The following is a 19,924-nucleotide window of genomic DNA, read 5'->3' as shown; positions in this document are numbered from 1 at the left end:
CTCTCATGCTCTCTGTCTCTCATTCTCTCTTCACAAATAAATAAAATCTTAAAAAAAAAAAAAAAATTAAAAAAAAAATACTAGTAGTAACATAATTACAATGCTATCAACAGTCACCTAATCAATCCAAAACTTTCCAATAATATTTCATGAGGGCTTCTAATACGCAAGGCACTCACGCATAGTAGACACAATGGTGAGTCTTAACACACGGAAGCAACCCTCATAGATTGTAAGGTTCCTGGAGGCGGCCAGGTCCTTTGGCTTGAGCTCCCTACCTTACCTTGGTTCTGCACTCAATACATCTGTATTGAGTGATGGGTGCGGGCCTCTGTGCCACTGAAGTCATGAAAGTAGTAAACAGGAAGAAAGCAAATGAAAGCCTTGGCTACAGTTAGCGCTCAGTAACATCCCTCCTTCCACAGAGGCCTCCTTTCTCCCCTCTACAACTCTAGAACTTCATGTTGCAAGAACTCCTCGGATTCCTAATAGCTTACTTACTAGCATAAAAAGTCAAAAATGGGGATGCAGGGGCAAAGATTCTGATCCTTTTTAGGATAAAATTACTGATGAGCTCTTTAAGGCTCAATTCATAAAAATAGTAAAATTGAGTCCATGACATTTTGTGTAGTTTTGTATAAAAGCAGGTGTCAAATAGTGTTAACACCACAGATGCTGGAGCACCACTGCTTGGCTTTGAATCCCAGCCGAGCCCCTGATCAGCTGTGTGACTTTGGGGAAGTTAGTTAACTTCCTTAGGCCTCAATTTCTTCATCTGTCCAAAACGGATAGAGATATTGTAATGATCAAAGTCATGTTACAGGTAAAAGTCTTAACCCCTTGCACATAATAAAAGCTAGACAGGTGTTACCCTAGTAGCATAAATAGTATCTACTGAAAAGAGATGCAAGGCATAAAAATAAGGGAAAGTTACTGATTCCTACAAAATCAGTGCTATCCTTTTCTCCCCAAGGTCATTTGAAGACTTGGCTGGGATTTGGGATCCATCCATCTTGCCATCTTTACAATGGAAGTACCCTTGCAGAAGGCAAGGTTAAAATACAGTTAAAAATAACGTTGAAGAAAGGAATGGCCACAGCTCCTACCATTTAATGGCTAACTCTAAACACATGGAAATATTTGCTGAGCTTTTCGTTCAAGCTCTTCCCAATGACGTCCTGGAAAGCTACTGAATACCTTTATCATTAGAGATGACCAAAGTAAGAATTTCCATAGCCCCTGCCTAAGAAGAGCCCTGCATTTCAAGGTGAGTGTTTAAAAAAAATAATAACAGATGGCCATTCTCATTAATGAAATGCAGGTTCTAAGGACACTATAATAATCTGTTGCAAAGACCCGAGAATATATAAGGATGAAAGAGTTGGCAAGAACTTTGGTTGTGAATTTGTCCAACCCCTTAATGGTATAAACTAGAAATCCGAGGCCAAAGTGGGTAAGGGAAGGCCCCATCTCTCGTGGGGAAATCACAGCCCACCCAGGACAAAAGCCCAGCTCTTCTGATTTCCCTGCTCTGCACCTCGCAGCGTTCTCTCTGTACCACGCAGGCTGTCGGGACAGTACTAGATGGTGGTAATAGTAGTCACATATACCGATTGGGCACTTCAAGGTGTTTGACTCTTTTCTACACATTTTACTTAAGTAGGGAAATCTTATTAAAATTTTATATAAGAGAAGGCCAATAAATTGAATGCAGAAACAAACAAACAAAAATGCCCTCTCTTCTAAAGGCTCTCCAAAGCTCCGCAAGGTCGTCGGCATTGCTCTCATGCCAGGTTTGTTTCCCAGCTTTGCAGACCTCAGCCCACAAGCCACGCGGCTTGCCCACGTGCTGCAAAACCGAACTCTCCTCTCTCGGCATCACAACTCGCTGGCTTCTGTTCCGGGGCTCCAAAAATCTTACCAGGGATTCATCAGAAGCAATACTGAAGAGCTAAGGATAAACACACTGTCCCATGTTCCCTCCTCTCTGAGTGTCTGCATTTAACAGGGCTTTCCTTTTCTTTACCCAAAAAAGCAACGAATGTAGTAATTTTGGACAGAATGAAAGACCTTTCAAACCTTTTGAATCAAGCCTTTTAAATCTCAATACACTGTCATTATCTCCTCTGCTTACGTGGGGCTGGTACTACTTCTTAGCTGGCATTCACAAATCTTCATGGTGGTGCTGAGAAAGTGATCATAAACCGTGGGTGATGGGCACACACCACTGTCAGTTATGGGAGTCAGGACAAAGAGTAACAAAGAATATAACGGCACCTCGATTGATAGGGCTGGTCAGAGGAGAACCACAGCAAGGGAGAATTTCTTCTAAGGTCAGACCTTAACCTTCCCAGATACGGTTGACAGGTTGAAAGGAAATGTCAATGCCTCACCCCTAAAGGCCAGACCCTTGGTGGGTGGAGGAGCATTGTTTTGGAAGTTTTCACCATGGAGTGCAGAGGAATTCAGTTTGCTCAGATCTGAAAAATGTACAGACCGCTTTTTTTTAGGAAAAGAAATATATACTGCCTCTGTCCCAATTTTTGACTTAAACCATTCTTATTGTGACAATACTTAAATATGTCCAAACAGAAAACTAAGTTCTTAGGTTTCAATTCCTCTGAAACCATCACACTCCAACTAAATATTCTAACCAAATACAAAGGAAAATTTATTTTATTTTCTTTTTTTAAAAGATTTTATTTATTTGACAGAGAGAGAGAGACAGAGAAAGAGAACACAAGCAGGGGAGTAGGAGAGGGAGAAGCAGGCTTCCCGCCGAGCAGGGAGCCCGATGCGGGGCTCGATCCCAGGACCCTGGGATCATGACCTGAGCCCAAGGCAGATGCTTAACAAGGAAAATTTTTTTTTTAAAAATCCAATTCAAATGAACAACATTGATGTGATATTCAGGTGATGCCGTTTTGCTAAAATAACCCTCCACTCTCACTGTGACTCATACTAAGAACAGCAACATGGATGTTCTGGAGTTCTGAATGCTCCCACCACCCACCTTGAAGTAGGCCTCTCTTCCCTCATTTTGCAGGCCATTCCCCGCAAAACTGACTAGTGCTCCACACCATCACATGCCTTCACGTGTGGCAAATGACAGAAGCCCACCAGTCCATTCCTATAAGCCCATGGCAACGAAAGTAGTATTTGCACCAACGTGACTGGACATAAAAACATAAATTCAGGCACCAAAATCACATGGCACCATTATTCATTAATAGATGGTCATCTGGATGACCCAGAATAGGCTAATATCCTTTGGCATTATCAGTGAGGTAAAAAAGCCCTCAAAATTTAAATGTCTCCATGCATCAGTCCTATGCCCCTCGCCCAGGAATGCCTCCACGGGCCTCACTGTGACCGGGAGTGATGGGCAGCAGAGGCCGGGGGGCCCCTGGTGAAGCCTGGCGCCACCACGTGTTTACCTGCAAGCCTTAGGCAAGGTACTCCGCTTCCCCGAGCCTCAGTCCCCGCATCTAAATGAACAGGGATAAAAATAGAGCCTAGCTCAGCGGGCTGTGAAGAGACGACATGTGTGGTAACATGTGGAAAGTGCTTAGCCCGATGCCTGCTGCTTAACAGGGACTCAATAGCCACAATTATTTCTGTTTAGTCACACATCCCAGCCTCACCAAAAAAAAAGGGGAGGGGGGAAAACACACTGTCTTACCACAACAGAAGCATTTCAAAATAATTTGAGTTTGAGACAGAAGCCTTTAGGACGTCTGCCTGCCTGCGGGAGGTCCAGACACCCCACGGGCCATTCCTGGGCTGCGGAACGGAAGAGGGACGCGACAGCAGACCCCTTTCTGAGACGAGGCCTTTTGACACACCAAGTAAAAGCAGACACACTTATCTTTGTTGGAGTTCCTTATTTTTACAGTTAGCAATTATGTGAGGAGAACAAAGGCTTTCAAGATACTGGAAGGTGGTGGGATCATTATTCTTGTGCTTCCGAGTTATTTAGGATGGATTTAATGACCAGTTCATTTTACCACTGACTGAGTGCCCCCGAAGGGCGGCCGTGGTGAGGAGTACAGTGGGGGTCCCAGCACCAAGGAGGAGAGGCAGCTCACCCTCAGGGCACTTAGTGTCCAGAGGAGGTGTAGGTAAACAAGTAAGCTTCAAATCTACTGGACCCTAACCTCACTAAAGACAAGGACTCCGCCCCACTGGCTTTCATACCCCGGTGGCTAACACAGACCTGGTGCATAATAGGTGTGAGTGAATGAATGAATGAATGAATGAATGGATATATGAGTGAATGAGATATAAAGATTAGCCCATGTATGTGCCATAAATACAGGTTCAAAAAAAAAAAAAAGAGTGGCTCTTTAGAGGGCTCAGGGCTTGGGGAAATCTAGAAAAGAGGGAACTTGAAGGAAGACCAGAATTTTAAGAAGCAGAAAGAGGAGAATGTCCACCTATAATTTTATACCGTTTGCAATGTGCTCTAAATTAGTTCTCATTAGTAAAACGGTTCTTATCCTAATTATTACTATGTGTAGCCTTTCTATAACATTCTATATCCGCAAATTGTACGCAACTGCTTCTTAGTTTGTTATTTATTATAAGGACTTTTGATTTATTTATAAACAACTTAGTGGTTCATTATTTATTAGAATAGGAAACTGAACAAATAATATCTGGTCTCTAGCAGCCCTGTCTCAATGATTATTATTGGTCTCCTGGGGTTCACTAATAAGTAGCCATAAAAAAGTCAATTTGTAATTAGGAAAGGAATGTGCATATTTGGCAGCGTTCACATTGACATGATTGACAGCAGACAAGACTGACAGAAGCTCTGCAACATACGAGGAATAACCTCATAATGGTATTCGTATATTAAAAATAAGCCACCACCAATCCTAGGATAAGAAAAGAGGTATATGAATGGCTTAAGCAATGAGCAGGATACTATAAAGACTGCAAACAAGTATCTTAAGGGGCACCTGGGTGGCTCAGTAGGTTAACTGTCTGCCTTCTGCTCCAGTCATGATCCCGGGGTCCAGCCCAGGGTTGGGCTCCCTGCTCAGCAGGGAGTCTGCTTCTCCCTCTCCCTCTGCCCCTCCCCACTGCTCATTCCCTCTCTCCCTCTCTCTCTCTCAAATAAATAAAATCTTTAAAAAAACCCCCAAATATCTCAATAGTAGGAACCCAAAAGCAAAAAGAGACATAATTTTGGAAAATCACTAAAAGGACTGGCCTGATCAAAAAAGAATACTTAAAACTGAATAAAAAAACATCTGGCAAGGAAAACAACTGTCTCAGGGAGGATCTGTCGCCAAACTAGATAATGACCCATTTCTACTAGATGTTCTTAAATTGAGATGATTTCAAATGACTACAAGTTTCTCTTTTTTTTTACATTAAAAAAATATCCTTTAGGGGCACCTGGGTGGCTCAGTTGGTTAAGTGACTGCCTTCAGCTCAGGTCATGATCCTGGAGTTCCGGGATCAAGTCCTGCATCGGGCTCCCTGCTCAGCAGGGAGTCTGCTTCTCTCTCTGACCCTCCCCCCCTCATGCTCTCTCTCTCTCTCTCATTCTCTCTCAAATAAATAAAATCTTTAAAAAAAAATATCCTTTAGCTAAGTGTTTATATTCTACCGTCAGAACATCACTTTTTTTTTTTTTTTCAGGAAGAAGATTATCTGTAACTTTACTTGTTTATCCAGTCTTTTGGAAGGAAGAAGTATTATTTTAGCTTTTCAAAGCCTTAGGATCACTGAGATGAGGGGCCTTGAGAAGAAAAATGGGGGTGACAGATTCTAAAAGGAAAGTCTCTGAACAAAGTCAGAGGGAGGACTCTGTCATGATCTAGAATCAGCCTTCTAGAAACAGAATAACTCAAAGAGAGCTCATGGTCGATGGGAGGTGGGGCAGAACGGGTGCTACTGGGATCTCTTGGGAAATCCACCACATCAGGCTGGCAGAAACACTGGAAACAGCCCCCAAACACCAGTTAGTGAATGTCTCTAATCTTTATTATTCTTTGGATCTTCTTTCCTTAATGATATGTCCTTGAAATTTACACTGTCATAAAAATACCTAGGATTGGTTTTCATGAATATCCATTAACCTACTTCTGATTTTGTTCAGATAAAATAACCTTCTCATAGTATCACACCTTGGCTTGAGTTGTAAGACAATAGCCAGGCAGGGCTGTGAGAGTATCGTGACAGCTGGGCCAAGAGGAAGAGGTTCTTTTCTCTCTCTCTCTTTTTTTAAGATTTTATTTATTTATTTGTCAGAGAGAGCACACACAAGCAGGGGGAGCGGCAGGCAGAGGGAGAAGCAGACTCCCCGCTTAGCAAGGAGCCCGATGCGGGGCTCGATCCCAGGACCCCGGGATCATGACCTGAGCCGAAGGCAGCCGCTTAACAACTGAGCCAGCCAGGTGTCCTGTGAGGAAGAGGTTCTATTCAAGGTGAGAAGAAACACTGAAGGCCTGGTATACAACTGGGCCTTCTCACCAAGACAAGAGCCTTTGCAAAAAGTAGAGTCCTACTTAAATGTGAGATTTTTAAAAAGCAATTTTAAAGAATAAAACTAGAAGCCTCATGAGGAGCCACTACATTTGGAGATTTCCACATTCGGAGATGCTGAAGGCCATTTCAGGAATAACAGGGTCATCGCTACAGCACCTGCCTTGCAGCCTCCCGGGAGCTGCTTAGATTAATAAAAAGCAGCATGAAAAAAGCAGAGCACCACACAGGCAAAACCACACATCTGGGTTTTCCCACAGGACCACTGTGGACTGTCCCATGTCCCATGTAAGCTATTAATAATGTCACTAATATACAATTGAGCCTATGTAGAGCCAGGCTAAATTTCTTAATGTCCTCAGTTTCTGGTTTAATGGTCTGAACAGTTTTCACACAGCCTGAAGGAAGTCTTGAATCAGAGTAACTTGCATCTAGGGAAGGCAAGGCGAGCTGTCCAGGTTTACCATTTATCTCACCTCTACCAGGAGACAACCTTTCCAAATCAGTCCACACACAGGTAGGGGGGGCCGTGCCAACCTCCCTGGCCCTCCAGAAGGACACCAGCCCTCCCAGTGTAGTTGCAGACCAGAATGAGGAATCCCCTCTCCCCACCCATGATATCCCAGGAGGTAGAACCCAAACCAACATCCAAGATGTGAGCCAAGAATCCCCTTGGGGTCTCCATGAACTGTGGCACTTAGATGCAAGGTCAGAAGGTACGCCTTGAAAATCTGACCGAGCAAGTATTTCAATACAGAGCTTCACCCAAATGTCACCTTGTCAAATTTTGAGGTTTAATACTAAACAACAGCTGTGTGTGGCACAGAAATCACCGAGAGACAGAAAAATAAGAAAATAAAGGATACCAAATAAACACATTTACGATAGATCAGTTGCTGAATATCTTGCCTGACCAAAATTTAATCTTTTTATAAATGGCTGTCCATACATCATAAAAGATCAAATGAATATCATTAATGCAACACAGCAGGAAAAAATTAACATATTCATGAATTAATATTTTGCTTTCACTTGTCTTGTCAAAGCTGGGACTTTGCTCTTGAGTGTACAAATTTTTGCCTGAACTACCATTAATTTATCTGAATTTACCATCCTCTATTTCAAAATTCATATGATACCTATAATCAAATAAATAATTTCTTTCTGGACAAATTATTAAACCTCAAGAGATACGTATAAATTGGACTTTGATTTGTCCTGGTGAGACCCCATTACTAGACTTTTATCTTTAATGGCTACAGAAGTCAAAATAAAAAATAAATTATATTCATTTAGCCTGTCTTGCAGAAAATTTCATGGGGGAAAATGATACAAATTGGCTGTTTATCTCAATAAATTGGTCAATATAGCCAACATGGTTGATGATAGCCTAATAGTGAATGCAGGGACTTTTGGTGAAAGACTAATCTGATAAATCACCAAGTTAAAAATCTAGAATGATAACCATTTAAGTGATTTTTAAGAAGATTCCAATGGAAAAGCCTAGTTATTTATACAAAATAGTTTACTCTGCATCGTGTCCCATTTCCTGGAAGGCGAAAAAGACATGCTTGTCTGAAGCTTGCCCCAAAGGCCCTGCCAACAGTGGAAGGGAACCAGTCAAACCCAACTCAAGCAAATAAGGATGCAAACCTGCTGTGCCTATTTTTCAGGATTTAAAGGCAAACTGAACCAGTTCTCCCTGAAGCAGAGGTTGCTTATTCTACTTAGTTTAAGTCAGCTTTAGTAACTCAAGAGGCTGCAATGACAGTTGCCAGGGTTCCGGCCCCACACGGCCCAGGGCATCATATGCCAAGCCCCTGATAACAGAACCACAGGGAGAAAAGTGAATCCACTATCGTCAACTCTCCTACAAACCCTCATGCATGTAAAATCTACCAGATCCCTCCACCCACACATTCTCAACTCCCACAAAAAAAGCCCAACCTCCCTGAAGTAATTGTTAAGCAGGCACATTTCCAGAGTAAAGGTTATCTCTGGAAAGCACTAATACCAACCATCCCTCACTTCCACCAAAAAAGTGCCTGTAAGCAGGACAGAGGTGAGACCTACATTTTAACGCACTGCTTGTGGGACTGTTAACTGCTACAACCTCCTGGAAAAACAATTAAATGCAAAGTCAACAGGCAGAGAAAGCCTTAAGAAGGTCCATCTATTTGAGTTAAAGTAATTTGATAATTTGGTTAATTGGGAATCATCTAAATGCTCAACAATAGGGGGGAAGGTAAATGAATTTGGTAAAATCATACAAGGGAATGTGCTATGCAGATACTGAAAACAATGTTCACAAAGATTGTCGACTTTACATGAAAAGTTATTTAAAACATTTGGTGAAATGCACAGAATGCAAAATTCTATACACAGTACGATCCCAATTCTACGTTGGGAATGCATATAAAAAGCCTGAAAGGACATACAACAAAATGTTAGTAGTAATTATCATTTGCTCATAGTAATACATGTGATTTTAATTTTCTCTTTTTATACTCTTCTGTTTTAATTTTATAGAAAGCACCTATGTCCAAGAAAAAGAAATCATTAAAAAATCAGGCCAGAGGGTTTCTAGTCTTCCTGCCAAGGAGACAGACCTCAGCAGACACTGGGGGAATATTTCTAGCCTTCCTGAGCAGATTCCATGTCCCACCTGTCTCTCGCACTTAAGCCCTGGTGATGATTTCTTATACTCCACATCATGCCTATGCCTTTCTCGACCTTGGCTTTGACTTTCAGCCTTCTCTGTTTATACTAAAACACCCCTCTGGCAGTTACCTCTTGTCTGTAAATCTTGTTCTCCACCCCCCCTTCACCAGCAGGACCCACTTCTACAGCCTGGGCAGCCTCCTCCTGGCCCGGTCTGGTCAAGTCTTGGTATAGACAACAAGTTACCCTTGAAAAAAACAGGCATCACAAACAAACTAACCAATAAACACGGCCAGGAAATACAGTTTTCGTAATGCATTCTATAAAAGCATTTTATACACAGTGGCCCTCCCTCCCTAACTACCCCAGGCCCAACTATAACTGATCTCTTGGGAGGTCCCCACCGTGGCAATCATCCTTAACATCCATGCAGGGCTTTGCATTTTTCAGTGCACATTCACAGACTCACAGCATTTCATCCTCATGATTCTGTAAGGTGGGAAGATCAAGTATTCTTTTCCTAATTTTGTACAGCTAAGGAAACTGCGATTCAGAGAATGGGCTCTGAGTGGCTTGTTCCCCCCCGCCCCCCATCCTCAGGGTGTGCCCATCTGTAAATAGCGATGATAACACCCGCATGGTGGAGTTGTTGTAAGGATTAAATGAGATAACATACGCAGGGTGCTGAGCACAGTGTCTGGAACAAGGGCAGCATTCAACGAATACCAGCTCCTATAACTGTTAGGTCAATGAGAAGCTCAAGGTTACATAGCTGGGAAGTGACAGCGCCAGGATGAGAATGCAGGCCTTTTCATGCCAAGTCCACGCTTTTTCTACTTTGTCCCCATCACCGTAAGAGGAGTATTAGGGCATGGCTCGTGCCCTCAAAGAACTTGTAATATTTTGTAGGAGGCCTATCTCAAGTACATGTAACAACAAAGCAGCTATTCCCACAAAGAGCTAAGGCAACTGGAATAAAAACTAGGATATAGCTCTCAAATCATACAATTTGTTCCAACAGCAACTGTTAACTGTTACGCTATCTTCTTATGCACACATTCCAAGGCGTAGGAAACCCAAGTTTCATCCCCGTGTCAAAGTGAGTTGTGTAGGGGGAAATCAGATATGAAAATAAGTCCCTTTTCCATACTAATAATAGAAAATCTTTTCTGTGGGCATTCTGAACTTCAGGAAGTTTGAGCTATTTTTGGAAACTTTTCTCTAGCTTCCAGAAAGTACCATTCATGATGGTACACTTTAAGAGACTTGAAAAACAGCTTTGGTTGAGTTCAAGGCTGCTTCTTAAAAAAAAGCTTCAACTCGATTAATTAACTTACAACATGTGACACCTGGCGGCTGACAACACAAGGACAGGGAACAGGTTAAAGGCAAAGGGAACATGCACACAAACACAGAGTAGGAAGTTAATAAGAAAACTCTGTCAACATTTATTTGATGCCATAGTAATAATCCCATAATAATGGGATCCAGGATTGCCAACCCTAGGCATACTATTTCTTTAATGGTAATCTTGGCCTATTTATGATATGACAAAAGGAGAGCCTAAAACTTTGTATTATGGAATGTTGAAGCTTCTTTACATGGAAGAATTTACTTTTCATGTAAAGTCGACAATCTTTGTGAACATTGTTTTCAGTATCTGCATAGCATTCCCTTGTATGATTTTACCATGACTTTCAGCCTTCTCTGTTTATACTAAAACACCCCTCTGGCAGTTACCTCTTGTCTGTAAATCTTGTTCTCCACCCCCCCTTCACCAGCAGGACCCACTTCTACAGCCTGGTCAGCCTCCTCTTGGCCCAGTCTGGTCAAGTCTTAGTATAGACAAGTTACCCTTGAAAAAAACAGGCATCATAAACAAACTACCAATAAACACGGCCAGGAAATACAGTTTTCGTAATGCATTCTATAAAAGCATTTTATACACAGTGGCCCTCCCTCCCCAACTACTTCAGGCCCAACTATAACTGATCTCTTGGGAGGTCCCCACCGTGGCAATCATCCTTAACATCCATGCAGGGCTTTGCATTTTTCAGTGCACATTCACAGACTCACAGCATTTCATCCTCATGATTCTGTAAGGTGGGAAGATCAAGTATTCTTTTCCTAATTTTGTACAGCTAAGGAAACTGCGATTCAGAGAATGGGCTCTGAGTGGCTTGTTCCCACCACCCCCCCCCCCATCGTCAGGGTGTGCCCATCTGTAAATAGCGATGATAACACCCGCATGGTGGAGTTGTTGTAAGGATTAAATGAGATAACATATGCAGGGTGCTGAGCACAGTGTCTGGAACAAGGGCAGCATTCAACAAATACCAGCTTTTTTTATTTTTTGGTAAAATACCAAATTTTGCATTCTGTGCATTTCACCAAACGTTTTAAATAACTTTTCATGTAAAGTCGACAATCTTTGTGAACACTGTTTTCAGTATCTGCATAGCATTCCCTTGTATGATTTTACCATGACTTTCAGCCTTCTCTGTTTATACTAAAACACCCCTCCGGCAGTTACCTCTTGTCTGTAAATCTTGTTCTCCACCCCCCCTTCACCAGCAGGACCCACTTCTACAGCCTGGTCAGCCTCCTCCTGGCCCGGTCTGGTCAAGTCCTTCTTTGTATCTACTAATGGATACTTTGAGATTCACATCTTGGAAGGTTTTTAACGTGCCATGTGTTTTTATATTCTCAGTATCTACTACTTTCTAAGACAGAGAAATGATGCTCGTTAAGGGGTGGCCCTGAGCCAAACTATGAAGTAGAAGAAGGCTTTCTTAAGAAACGCTCTACCTCCTTTTGTCTGTTCTGCTGGGAATGAGGGGTTAGGACTCCCATTGGCTGAGCCCCTCCAACGAGGCACTCGGGTATGCAGTGCCTACTTTATGTTATCTTTGTCACTGCTTACTGCAGCCGTGCAACATGTACATGAATCACCCCAATTATTCAGAGATGAGGAAACTAAGTCCCATAGAAGTTGAGTGACCCATCTAAGATAAAGAAACTGATCAGTGACTATGGAACAGTCTTCCACATAGGTGCTCATTCAGGTTTCCCCTCACTGAACTGGGCTCCCCCAACATCAGACACCCCTGTGTTAGTTAGTACCTGCCCTATAGACTAGTTCACATCACACAGTTAAGGACAGGCCATCATCTGAGTTAGTCTTCTTCATTTTTTAAAATTTTGTAAGATTGATTTATTTTTTTGGGGGGGGGCGCGAGCGGGGTAGGGGCAAAGAGAGAGAAAGGGAGAGAGCCTCAAGCAGGCTCCATGCCCGGCACTGTTGGTGGAAATTGGTATGGAGGTTCCTCAAAACATTAAAAATAGAATCATATGATTCAGGAATTCCACTACTGGGTATTAACCCAAAGAAAACAAAAACACTAATTCAAAAAGATATATGCACCCCTATGTTTACTGCAGCATTATAGCCAAGATAGGGAAGCAGCCCAAGTGTCCATCCATAGATGAAATGATAACGAAGAGGTGGTATATATATACAATGGAGTATTACTCCGCCATAAAAAAAAAAAATGAGATCGTGCCATTTGCAACAACATGGATGCATCTAAAGGGTATTATGCTAAGTGAAATATGTCAGTCAGAGAAAGAGAAATACCATATGATTTCACTCCTATGTGGAATTTAAGAAAAAACAAAACAAATAAAAAGACAAAAATCAGACTCTTAAATACAGAGAACAAACATGGTTGCCAGAGGGGTGGGGGTGGGGGGATGGGTGAAATAGATAAAGGGGATTAAGAGTACACTTCTCCATGAGCACTGAGTAATGTATAGAACCACTGAATCATTATACTGTTAAGAAGGAGGAGAAGAAAAAGAAGAGGTAGTGGTAACAGTAGTAGTAGTCGTATTCCTGTTCTAAAAGTGAGCAGGCACCTGGGTGGCTTAGTCAGTTGGGCATCTGACTCTGGATTTCAGCTCAGGTCCTGATCTCAGGGTGGTGAGATTGAGCCCCTTGACGGGGTCTACGCTGAGTGTGGAATGTGCTTAAGATTCTCTCTCCATCCACCCCTTCCCCCCTCGCACTCTCTCCCTCTCTCTCTCTCTCTCTCTCAAAAAAAAATTAAAATAAGAATAAACTAAAAGTTACCAGGCAGGCATGATTTTAACCTAAATCAGTGGCTCTAATGTAAAATTTGAGACATGGTGGCAGGACTTCAAAATGTCAAGACTCTAGAGATCATCTAGTCAAGCTCTTCTCCCATTAATGTACAGATTTAAAACAACTAACGCCTAAGAAGGGCTGTGATTTGGCAGAGGTCACACAACAAATCAGGTGTAGAGCCCAGATGCGAGCCAGGACTCCTGACTCAGGGCTGTTCTCTTTTACAGCATTGGCCACAAATATTCAAACATAGGGTAAAAAACACATTCCAGACTCATAGGACTTATTCCTTATTCCTTAATTCACACTGGTGATTCAGAGTGCTGGTCAGGCCTCTTATTGTGTGGCCTAGATAAGGTACTCTCTCTTTGCCTTGGGTTTCTTATCAATTATGAGAATAACAATAGCGTCTGCCTCATTCGGTTATTGTGTGGGTCAAATGTGATAATTCATGGAGCTCTAACTTCTTTGTGCTCAGCATAAACAGTGAATGAATGTTATATTATTATTATCATTAAAATTATTTTTACTGTTACTACTAGTTAGTTCAGATAATTGACAGCTCATACTTTCACCTTTGAGGAAGTAGGTAGAAACAACTTCCTGCTATCAAATTCACCTCCATCTTCTCTAAAGGCAGGCCTAACAGTTTCAGGAATGAAGGTGAGATGAGTAGAAGGTTAGCACCAGAAATAAAGAAATTACCTTTGAAAACAAAATTGCCTATGGAGCATTTTCATTTGATGTTGAAAGTCAAAATTCCCCATCTTTCTCAAACCTACTTTCTCATTAACGTCCCCTTTCCCTCAGTTTTATTGATATATAATTAATATATAATATTATATGTATTTTAGGTGTATATCATAATGATTTGGTATTTGTATATATTGCAAAGTGACTGCCACAATAAGTTTAGTAAACATCCAGCACCTCACATAGTTACACATTTTTTTCCTTATGATTACAACTTTTAAGATCTACTCTCTAGACAACTTTCAAATATACAGTACAGGATTATTAACTATAATCACCATGCTATATATTACATCCCCAGGGCTTATTTATCTTATAACTGGAAGTTTGTACCTTTTGACCCCCTTCTCCCATTTTGTCCACCTCCCATCCCCCACTCTCTGGCAACCACAAATCTCTTCCCTGTATCTATGAGCTTGGTTTCTTTAAATTCCACATATAAATGAGATCATGCAGTACTTATCTTTCTCTGTCTGACTTATTCATTTAGTATAATGCCCTCAAGGTCCATCCATGTTGTTGCAAATGACAGGATTTTCTTCTTCTTATGGCTGATTAATATTCTATTCTATTCTATTCTATTCTATTCTATTCTATTCTATTCTATTCTATATATATCCATTCATTCATCTGTGGACACTGGGGTTGCTTCCATCTCTTGGCTATTGTAAATAATGCTGCAGTGAACATGCGGTGCAGATATTTTCTCAAGATAGTGATTTTGTTTCCTCCTGATAAATTTCCATAAGTGGGGTTGCTGGATCATGTAATAGTTCTACTTTTAATTCATTTAGGAACTTCCATGCTGTTCTCCATAATGGCCACACCAATTTATATTCCCACCAACAGTGCACAGGGATTCCCTTTTTCCCACACACCTGCTAACACTTACCTCTTGTTTTTTTGTTTTGTTTTGTTTTGTTTTGGTAATAGTCATTCTAATAGGTGTCAGGTGATATCTCATTGTGGTTTTGATTTCCACTTCCCTGATGGTTAGTCATGTTGAGCACTTCTCTACGTACTTATTGGCCATGTGCCTGTGTTCTTTGGAAAAAAAAAATGTGTGTATTCAGATCCTCTGTCCATTTTTTAATTGGATTGTTTAGGGGTTTTTTTTGCTATTGAGTTATATGTGTTCTTTATATACTTTGGATATTAACCCTTTTCAGATAAATGATTTACAAATAGTTTATCCTACTCCATGGGTTGCCTTTTCATTTTGTTAATGGTTTTCTTTGTTTTGAAGAAGTTTTAGTTTGATGTAGTCCCATTTATTTTTGCTTTTGTTTTCACTGCTTTTGTTGACAAATCCAAGAAATCATTGCCAAGACGAATGTAAAGGACATTACCCCCTATGTTCTCTTACAGAAATTTCATGGCTTCAAATCTTACATTCAAGACTTTCATCCATTTTGAATTAATTTTTGTGTATGGTATAAGACAGTGGTCCAGTTTTATTCTTTCGCATATGGCTGTCTAGTTTTCCCAACACCATTATTGAAGAAACTATCCTTTCCTCATTGTATATTCTTGGCTCCCTTGTCATAAAATAATTAACCATATATTTGTGGGTTTATTTTGGAGATCTCTATTCTGTTCCACTGATTTATGTATTTGTTTTTATGCCATGTTGTTTTGGTTACCATAATTTTGTAACATAGTTTAAAATCAGAAAGTGTGATGCCTCCTGCTTGTTCTTCTTTCTTGAGATTGTTTTGACTATTTGGGGTCTTTGTGGTTCCATACAAATTTTAGGATTGTTTGTTCTATTTCTGTGAAAAAGCCATTGGTATTTTGATAGGGATTGCACTGAATCTGTAGATTGCTTTCAGTAGTATGGACATTCTAACAATAGTAATTCTTCCAACCCATGAGCATGGAATATCTCTCCATTTACTTGTGTCTTCTTCAATTTCTTTCATCAATGTCATAGTTTTCAGTGTACAAGTCTTTCATCTCCTTGGACAAATTTATTCCTAGGTATTTTATTCTTGTTGATTTAATTATAAATGGGATTGTTTCTTTACTTTCCCTTTCTGATAGTTCATTATTAGTGTATGGAAATGCAACTTATTTTTGTATATTGATTTTATATTCTGCAACTTTACTGAATTTGTTTATTAGTTCTAACAGTTTTTTAGTGGAGTCTTTAGAGTTTTATATATATATATATATATATATATCATCTGCAAATAGAGAGTTTTACTTCTTCCTTGCTTATTTGGTGCCTTTCAATTTATTTATTTTTCTGGCCTAACTGCTCTGTATTTAAGACTTCCAGAACTATGTGGCAAGAGTGAGCATCCTTGTTTTGTTCCTGATCTTAGAGGAAACGATTTCAGTTAAAATTCCCCATCTTTCTCAAACCTCATCTTTCTCACTTAATTCCTAACTCAGTTAAAAATCTGACCATCCATCTAGACATCAACTCCTTACACACACTTACCCACTTGGTAACCTAGTGCCTCTGATTTTCCCTCTGAAATGGCTCTCTGAGGATCTCTCTTCTCTTTCTCTATTCTATCTGGTTCAGGCACAACTGATTTTATCTATTTATTTATTTTTGCTTGGATCACTCCAGTGGTCTAAAATCTCAGCTCCTTCCCCTTTTGCAACACCACCTACTTATCACCTCCAAAGTCACTTGTGCAAAATACAAATTAAATCAAATCATTTCTCTCATAAAGGCTGTATAATTTCTCCTCTTCAGCAGACTATATTCACATCCCAGGCTCATTGAAACACCCCCCCCCAACTCTCCTGCCACCCCCTCACTTCAGAGCACCCAGATGTTCTTTCAATACAAACTTTCCTCCCATGTGGAACACCTACCTAGCCCCTTCTCTAGAAAATTGCAATTGCCTACTGGAATGTAGTCCAAACATGAACTTTTCTGCAAGCTCTTTCAGATTCCCTCCACCCTTCTTCTCTGGGCTTCCAATGAACTTGTTCCTATCTGCACTAACCATTCACCACACTGATCACTATCACTCATTTTCTTATCCTTCTTTTCTGCTAGATTGATTCCTGAAAGGCATGGGCCTCATTCTTTTATCCACTGTCACAGGACCTACATAACACACAGTACATGCGTGACAAAGAACTGCTGAATAAACCAAGTGGATGGTACCCAAAGTAAAAGGAATAAAAAAAAAATGAGACCTCAGTGACTATCAAAGCTGATCTCAATTAAAGCTCATTTCTGTAATATATATAACTAACTGCAAACGATTATGTAAGTACTTTTCAAAAGAGTGTGATACGAACTTGCAAATGGCAAATCTCTCAAGTTCCCACTTAGGCTTCTTAAATGTTCATCAATGGAGAGAGAGCACCACATCCTCCCAGATTTAGTTGGGTTCTGCAGGGCCTGCACACACCAGACATTCAGAAAGCTCCTGCAATCCTGTAGCTTTATTTGAGGACACTTTTCCCCTCACAAAATTCTGTGGACTGGACTCGGGTAGTAGGTGCTCAATAAATGCTGATTTGATTTGCAGTGGATTTGAAAGCAAAGTGCAACTCACATTGTAGACTAATTCAATGCAATGACTGATTGTACTTAAGATAATAGCACTAAGGCTAAAGAAAATCAATGGCTAGACTGAAAAGCAGCCAAATGCTCACTCCCCTGCCTTGTTCCACAGTCAATGCTGACCCGCTTCTTGATCCTTTCCAGCTTCTGAGATTTTCTGACTTCATTGTTTCCCCAGAATGGAGGGGGCCAGTTAGCAAGTGTTGCCCTGTACTTGTGATATATTTGCCCTGTGTTTTGATGTTGATGTAATATGTGAGAAAGTTGAGTGGCAATTTTTAAAATGTCCTACTTTTTCTAAAGCCTACCCTCTGTGTGCCAGGTTAAGTGGGATTCTAGCTGAAGTAAGGAAGAAGTATGGACTGGAACGCTGTAGCATTTTTTTCACCTTCATTTGTGGGACTGTATGTTAAAGGGAGCCCAGAAACTTTTGTTTTTACTAAAAAAGAAAAAAAAAGCTCGGGCAGCAAAATCTAAATTAGATGTCCATTGAACACTTGAAACATGCACTCCGCTATAATTCATTCTGGGATAAGAAAAAGACAGTGCCTTGGAGAATAAATCATTAACTAAAAGTCAAACCGAGACACCCTGGAAACCAGTGAGGCCAGGCGGCCGGGATTTGCCTGTTCCCTCTGGTGACTTCTAGAGCGAAGCATCCCACAGGCAGACAAACTCGGCACACTGCACTCCCTTCTATTTCACTTTTCAAACTTGAAGTTATTTTTAGATGACCCATGCCCGCTAATCCCAGGCAGGACAATTCCCAGCCCGCTGCGCCTCAAAGTACCTTCCTCGTCCCCGGCACTTCTTTGTAAGCACTGGGAAAGGAGTTTCTCCGTTTTCTTCCTTTTTTCTCAAGAGTGTAGTCCACCTGCCCTTTCCCTCTCTCCAAACCTCAGTCCCGGGGGCCACAGGCGTCATCCTCTCTGTTCTACTTATGCACCTGCTGCTACTGGAAAGGCGAACTCTTGGGCCACTACGAATGGGGCAGGGGCTCTCTGAGACCCGCGCCCTCTAGAGGGGGGTCAAGGCAGACCTCTGTCCCCTATCCCCACCCCCCCAGGCGACCGCGGGGGCTGACAGCTGGAGCAGACCACCCTCCGCCCCTCCGCCGCTGCCTCCCCCCTGCCCGGCCCCAGAACCCCGCCGCGCTCGCCCGCCCCCTGCCGCGTCCTCCGGCACGGCCGGGGCGCAGCGCGCAGTCCCGACAGGACAGGGCGCAGGGGCGAGCGGGCCAGCGCGGTTACATAACCGACCTGCTGGGCGTCCGCGATGCGCCGGCAGAGGCTGAGGCGGCGGCTCGGGCGTCCGCGGGGCCGGCGACTGCGGGCGCGGCGCTGTCTGCTCACCTGCCCGCCGGTGCGAGCGCGTGGGGGCGGGCGCGGTGCCCGCGGGCCTGGGCGTGGGGCCGTGCGCGGCGCGCCCCGCCTCCCGGTCTCGAGGTCCGTGTGTCCCCGGCTCTCGGCCTCCCGCCCGCTCCTCCCCGCAACCTCGGCCGCCGTCAGCCGGGACAAAGCGGCTCCGGGGAGGGGCCGAGCCGGCGGCTCTCGCAGGAGCCAGCGGAGATGGGCGCGCCCCCAGCTCCGACTCATCGGGCCAACCTCCAATCAGACCCCAGGAAACCGAAAGCCCCTGTGTGGCCTCCTCTCCTCCCCTCCCCCCCTGACCCGGCGCCCTTCCCGAGCCCGCACCCGCTCCGCTCTCCGGGCTCCCACCCTGCCCTCAGCCTCCCCCCGCCACACCCCGCTTTCCCCTCGGAGTGCCCAGGAAGCGGAGAAGCCCATCTGGACCCCTAGCGCAGATGCCAGTCCTCAGGAGTCCCGGCCCCAGCGGGGAGGGGCTCCCCGGAGTTACCGCCGGGTGGGGGGCCTCCTGGGGGGTCGGAGTGGGCAGGGATTGTGAAGCTAGGGATGACTGGGCAGCGACAGCCCAGAAGAAACTGGCGGAGAAGCAAACTGTGGGTGGGGAGTACTGGAAGAGAGACTTTTCTTACACGCAGACTGAGCCCCCGACTCCGGTCGAGGAAAGGTCGGGAAGCCCCTGGACCGCCCTCGGGGCGTCTGCGCGGGGTGGGTGCGGCGCCGTCTGGCTGGAGACCTGCGTCCGCCCCGCCCACGCGCTGAAGGTGCCCTGCACGGGCTCCTCGGCTTTGCCAGGATTCGCAGCCACCTGACCTGGGGACAGAGGGCTTCAAGGACTCCTATTGTGTGAGAGCCGGTGACAAGTGGGAGGCTGCTATCCTACAGTAAACGGTTGAATGTGAAGCAGATTCTAGGCTAGATCTGTTTGCTCAACAAACTTACCGTCTGCTTTACAAAATAAAGCAA

General features: G+C 43.0%; 1 protein-coding gene across 1 annotated transcript in view; it reads right to left on the bottom strand.

Annotated features, from left to right (window-relative positions):
• RCAN2 (regulator of calcineurin 2) overlaps window positions 1-19,091 on the bottom strand; it is a 265,901-nt gene extending 246,810 nt beyond the window's left edge. The window contains exon 1 of the mRNA XM_036114415.2: window positions 18,854-19,091. The gene's annotated coding sequence lies outside the window, so the exon portion shown is untranslated. The remainder of the gene's footprint in view (window positions 1-18,853) is intronic.
• Between the last annotated feature and the right edge of the window lie 833 nt (window positions 19,092-19,924).

This window comes from Halichoerus grypus, chromosome 9 (genome assembly GCF_964656455.1).
Source record: "Halichoerus grypus chromosome 9, mHalGry1.hap1.1, whole genome shotgun sequence".
NCBI classification, from domain to species: Eukaryota; Metazoa; Chordata; class Mammalia; order Carnivora; family Phocidae; genus Halichoerus; species Halichoerus grypus.
This window is presented reverse-complemented; position numbering and strand designations above follow the sequence as displayed.